This window comes from Salmo salar, chromosome ssa03, assembly GCF_905237065.1.
Source record: "Salmo salar chromosome ssa03, Ssal_v3.1, whole genome shotgun sequence".
NCBI lineage: Eukaryota > Metazoa > Chordata > Actinopteri > Salmoniformes > Salmonidae > Salmo > Salmo salar.
This window is the reverse complement of record NC_059444.1, coordinates 71,824,539-71,830,941: the sequence shown is the minus strand read 5'-3', so window position 1 is coordinate 71,830,941 and position 6,403 is coordinate 71,824,539. Positions and strand designations below refer to the sequence as shown.

General features: G+C 41.9%; 1 pseudogene; it reads left to right on the top strand.

Annotated features, from left to right (window-relative positions):
- Positions 1 to 779: 779 nt before the first annotated feature.
- Positions 780 to 5,860, top strand: LOC106601561 (uncharacterized; annotated as a pseudogene).
- The last annotated feature ends 543 nt before the right edge of the window (positions 5,861 to 6,403 follow it).

Here is a 6,403-nt window from a genome sequence, read left to right as displayed (position 1 = left end):
ACAGACCTAGTCCTGATTCCCGCATTTCAACGGACCCTATAACTAAAATGCAGGTATCAGGTCTGTGTGAAAAGTTCTCAGCTTTTTTACAGGAAAATAATTCACTTTTCCATTGTTTAACTAATTTGAACTGCAAACAGCCTCCATGCAACACCCCCCACTCCCCACCCCTCCCAATTTGCCAGTTACCCTGTTATAAAGGGTTACACCTGGTAAAAAAGGGTTACACCTGGTAAAATAAGTGGTAAATAAGGTACTGTTAGAAAGGGTAATATTTAGGACTTTATTAAGATCCCCATTAGCCGATGTCAGTGGTGACAGCTAGTCGTACTGGGGTCTGACACATAACGAAAAAGACATTACAGACGAAAGACTTTACAATTGACATACATCTAAACATCAACATGTAGTCCGCACGTGTGTTCATCTATCAGTTACCCATACATGTTAGTACATACACACAAAAGTAGGCCACATGAGTGAGAGGCGTTGTGCCATGAGATGTTGCTTTAATTGTTTTTTTAAACCAGGTTTGCTGTTCACTTGCTTTACATGAGATATAAACATTACCTTATATTTATTTTACAGGTAACACCACATCTGTCTGAAATGGTTACTACATGAGTCAGCTACCCTCTGAAGTCGCTAGTATGTTACAGAACATTTCATTTAGTCTCGCCATCAAACTTAAAAATGTATTTCCAAAAATATGCCACAATATTGTTCCACCCAACAGATTTGTTTACTTAAGGATTTGCTCTGTTTTGGGCGTTCCTTTTCTCGCCAATCAAAGGAGTGGTGGTGACGTGTCTACGCGTTCTTATCATCGCTCAATGGGTCCAAGTTGAGTTTGGTGAAGGAAGGGAAACGAAACTGAGAAGACAACATTCCGGTGTAGGGAGACTGAACAGCATTCACCCTCTTTTTCAAGGTGAGTGAGTTTTATACATCCATATTTCTTTACACAAATGAAACAGTTGAAACAATAACAAAGCGTTTTACCCGCCCCTGTTTCAGCTAAAATCTGAGGGATGGAATTGGAGATTGTAATCACTCTTAAATTCACAGACAGACCTATGGATGCAAGGACTGGCCATCCATGATATCAAAATTATAGTTTTAATGATGTATTAAAGGTATAGTGTTTGTTTACATTTACTTTGTTTGTAAACATTGGAGTAAAACAAGCTTATATTTGGGGTTTTGATGAGGTACAAGAGTTGAACTAAGCTAATGAGGAAGTAAGTTATATTCTTCAAGAGATAATGGTACATAAGGCTATCGTTACTTTATAAATCCACCGTAGAAGTGCTCGGAGCAGGTGCAATTTGCAGTGCAAGAACAAGCAAACGTATAACCCCTGGCTTGTCATGCAGAATTCAAATTGTGGCTGTACAACATGCAAAAAGGTAGGGAGTTTGGGTCTAGAAACGACTGGAGGGATAAAACTAGCTAGCAAAAGTGTGGGTGGAATGTACAGTATCATCCTCTGCCTCTGACAAGAGCCCTCAGAAAACAAGGTTTCTGAACATCCCCGAACCAAGGCGCATTTGTTGGTAGCAAGCCTTGCAGACAAGGCTAAAGACGACACCCAGGTTATAGTCAACACTCAAAATGAAACAATAGACACTACAGCCAGAGTCTTCCGAACAGCTTTCGAATGAGACTAAACGTTATAGGCACAGGCTTGTTCATGGTTTTGAGCAAGAAATTGACTGTCAGGAGATACATGGACTTGACATGGGGAGAGTCATTGTGGGATGTTTTGAAAACTAAGGTAGGAAAACTGTTGTCCTTTACAAACTTGTTCTGTACTGTGAAGTTAATCCGAATATGTGGAGGCCTATATATTATCATATGTGTTTTCTGCTGTTTTCTGCTATTGTATTTGAAGTTATAATATTGTGATATTTGTTCTACTACTACATTGATTCGGGTCTTGTAAACCCCCCAGCTGAGTGTGTGTTTATATGCATATGGCGGGTGTTCTGCAGTGACGTCTGAAATTGTTGCTGTACACTGATGTCTAGAAAATGTGGCTCTCGCGCTCACTGTGTTCCGGGACCTCCCGATGTACAAATTTAAGCACCGTGTTTGCCCATGTAGCTATGTGATGTATGTGAATCCTGTTTCAAAATTTATATCAGAAACGAAATGTAATGTCTGGGATTTTTTTTTAAATTATCCACAGTTAAATTGGACATGCCCTGGGGACAAGGCAACACTGTTGAGTAACGATATCAACCAAACCAGGAAATGTCCAAACACAGGGAGAGCGTCATGTCACGGTGAGACTATTAACCAGTTAATTGTAACTAAATGTAATCGGAAACGTCAACTTAATCCCCAAATGTAATTCTGTATCATGAGGGCCATAAAAATAACTAGTAATGCTGCATTTTCAGGACACAAGCTCAAGTTCACAGTACAAATATGATGCAGATATGAAATCTTTTTATGATGTATTTCCTATTCAACAAAATCGTATGAATATGGCTTGCAATTACATATGCTTTCTAAATATAGCATAATCATATTATAAAATGACTAAGATTTCACCTTCCTTATAACTGTAAATTACATATTTGTATGTTTAGTGTTAGAGAAAATGCATATTTTTGCAAGGTCTCTCTTGATCAAACTGTCTGCTGTAGCTTGGCTTCCTGAACTTGTTAGGAACTCTCCTTTCATCTCATATCAATCCTGGCCCTCTATGACAAACGGAACGTGTTATTGTTAAGTATTTTTTTAATCTATAAATTATTTTAGATTTATGGCTATTATTTGATCTCGGAATGTGCTACCATGATGAAACCACTCTCTCCTGCTCCACTATGAGTTAATGATTGCAGGCATGTGCTTTGTCAGTGGCTGTGATGTAGGGTTCAGGGGTTGATGGACAGTCGGAAGAGCGAATGAAATGATAGGAGGGACATCCTAGCTTCAAGTGGTTTCAGTTTTCGCATCCTACATCACACAGGCTCAGAAAATACTACTGTGTCTGTGGGAACCAGGGCTTTTGCTCAATGCAAGCCATTTCAATCTACGGTGTCCACAGATCGATTTATAAGCAAAAATGTTGGTCAGTACCAGAACCTAAACAGGGGACCTTACATCTAAGAGGCTTAATAACTGGGGCAGAAAGGAGAGTGTTGCTGGGTTACTTTAAATTTACAATAGAGGGCAGTGTTGACAAAGAATCCAAGGTATTCAATAAAGGAAGTTCAATAAAAGGTTAAAGTTGGATAGGCACTCTGTATCTACAACTTTGTAATTTGATATACTGATTATCCTTAATTCAATAGTAAAGCTCCTAACTGAGGCCCTCTTTTGTTACAGATCAGCGTTAACAAGGGAGCTCTTGGGCCAGTACATCTCAGACACCCTCAGCCACATTCACACAGTGAGGGAGTTCTGTGACAGGCATTCCAAATGGGCCCTTCAGAGGGAGACAGAACTGGAAATGATGAGGGACATCAAGGAGAGGGCAGACAGAATTGACCTTAAGTTCGACCATGTCCGTAACTCAGCGACCAAGGCCAAGGCGTTTGGGGAGTTCGTATGGAGCGGTCTGACACAGGGGGCTGCAGACAGTAGGCGTGAGGAGCTGGAGAAGGAGCTGGGGGCTGTACTAAAGGACACTCTGGGAGGCCTGGAGAAGCTGGATTACTTCCTGGATGCTGTGGAGTGTCTGGCGGTCACCTGTCTGTTGGTGTTTGAGGAGAACAGGTTCCTCTGTCTGCCTCAGGGGACGAGCCCTGCCAGTGTTCAGGCTGTCATCATTGCTGCCAGAAAATCCTGCCCTCTCCTCATCCACTTTAAGAGGGATGCTAAGGCCTTCTTTATGCCCAACCTCCTCAATGTAGAAGTGTTGGCCCTCCAGCTGTACAGATACATACAAATCAGCCAGCAGCTCTGTAAAATAATGGAGAAGGGGTAAGTGGAGCTCCAATCACAATTGCTTCAACATTAACTTATGTAATGTTCTTTATTGCCATTTTACAAACACTTGATGTACATTTTTTCCTTCTAGATTACAGATCAGACAACAGCCTGGGAGTAATCTTAAAACACTATTAATATCATAATTTATATTTGCATAGTTGTACTATTTTCCTTCATTTTTGTCCTTCTCAGATGTGTCATTTGACAAGGTTCTTTGGCTTATGTGATATAATTCAAAATCCACATATAAATGTAATGAATATAATGTAATGTTGAAATTAATATGCATTGTTACAGTAGCTCCATCAGTCCAATGCTGTTTTGGAAAAAGAGGAATGACATCCCTGTGGTCAACCTTGGTGATGTGAGTGAAGAGTCCATACAAAATATGATGGACCATTTGAATCAGCTGAATGATATCAGGTAAGTTTAGTTTGGATGTTGTCTTTAAACTTCTGTTGATATTTTTATTTTATTGGTATACAGTAAATAGATGTTGAATCGGTCTCTCCTCTGTCAGGATGGACCAGCACCTCAGAATGACATTCCTGTTCCAAGGGGCTGCTCAGTGCTTCATTGGCCGGTTCAGCCAGCGCCGACCCAGAATGGAGCAGTTTCTGACCGATCTGGAGGCGAATGCTGTGCAGCTGGACAGGATGAAGCTGGGTGCTAAGATCTCCAGTGTAGCAGGCAGCTCAGTAGGGGCGGCTGGAGGGATCCTATCCATCGTGGGCTTAGCTCTGATCCCTGTCACTGCTGGGGTGTCACTGGCTCTCACCATTGCAGGGGTCAGCCTGGGGGTCACCAGTGGGGTCAACAGTTTAACTACTGGTATCACAGAGATGACGGTCAATAGCATCCATGAGAAGAAAGCTAGAGAAGTCTTCCAGAGTTTCATGGAGGACGTGGAGAGTCTCCAGGAGTGTCTGGAGGATGTGGCCACGAATATGGAGCCCATCTTGGGGCAGAGCGGGGTGGACGGCGTGCTGGGGGCAGGGATGGTGATTGCCACAGCCGGGGCCATTGGAAAAGGCATCGACTCCATAGTGGACTATGCCTCGGCTCTGAGTGTTAAGGCCCTTGCAAATGAAGATCTGATTGCAAGCGCTGGTAAGTTGGCGCTCCAGGAAGGCAAAGCAGCACGAAACCTGCCCAAGCTAGCAGGGGACATCCCAGACATTGGACAGGTGGCCAAAGGCACCCCACTAGCCCTCTCCAGCTCGGCGCGGGCTGGTTTTATCACTCTCAACGCCCTCTTCATTGGCCTGGATGTTTTCTTCATCTGTAAAGACAGTGTGTGCCTGGCCAAAGGCAGCAAGAGTGAGTTCTCCCAGCTCATCCGTGCCAGAGCGGCATTGTGGCGCACAGAGCTAGACTCCTGGCAGAGGATCTACGACTCGCTGTGTAGAGGAATTTGGAAGTTCAGGAAGTGCCAGAGAATCCTGGCGCAGCCTTTTTACCCTCCTGGAGGAGAATCTGAAAGAGAAAAAATCAATGTAGGACAACATCAATGACTTACCAGTTTGAAGTTAGGGACTGTCAAACATACTGTACAGTTGCACATACTGTACATTGCCTATCTGTCAGTCATTTTGATTATGCATTTTACTTGATTCTCCTTTATTTATTAAATGTAATAATGTTTCTATGATTGTGCTGCTGACATGTACATGCACAGAAGACTCATCTTCCTCCCTTCACCAGTAGTTGAAGACGTCTTGCTAACAGGCAATGAAACATGTTAGTGCAATTTATTCTGATATTGACTTGCGTGAAAAGGTTTCTATGAGACTTTATGAAATGGGAAGGGACTGATTATGTCTGGCCTTATTTGTGTCAATAATAATAGGCCTCGTTTCGGGTGTTCTGAAATACCTTTGTAAAACAGTTATTTAATAAATCCTTTTTAATTGGTCTTTTCTCATTTTCATCATAACAATTTAATACGGGACATCAGAGTGAACCAGTCTGTAGTCATGTGTACAGCAAGACAAAGGCATTATGTTGTACAACAGAACACAATAAGAACACTCCATATGTTTAACCTGATATTTTCTGCTTCCACACAACTTATTGTAATGGTGATTTATAAATAATCCTAAAACATGAGTTCCTTATATGTAATCCTATATGTACAGAAAGTGTAAATCCCTTGCCCATATCATTTATCTCTGGACTTTGGCCTGGAACAGGAATCACTTTTCAAAATGTTACATACAAGGAAACAAAAGCAGGAAGACTCGCATAGGACAGCCTGAGAGGCAATAGCTTTTTACAGCCAGTGTCTTGCCCCAGTGTAGCCTTGGCAACAGTCAAGTGTGGTAATCAAAGGCAGCTATATATACACACACACACACACACACACACACACTGTACCTTGTGATAATCAGAGCTATTTTCAGAAGTAGTAGGGATTGCGGGTATAATGATTCATATTCACATTAATAACAGAAAATCA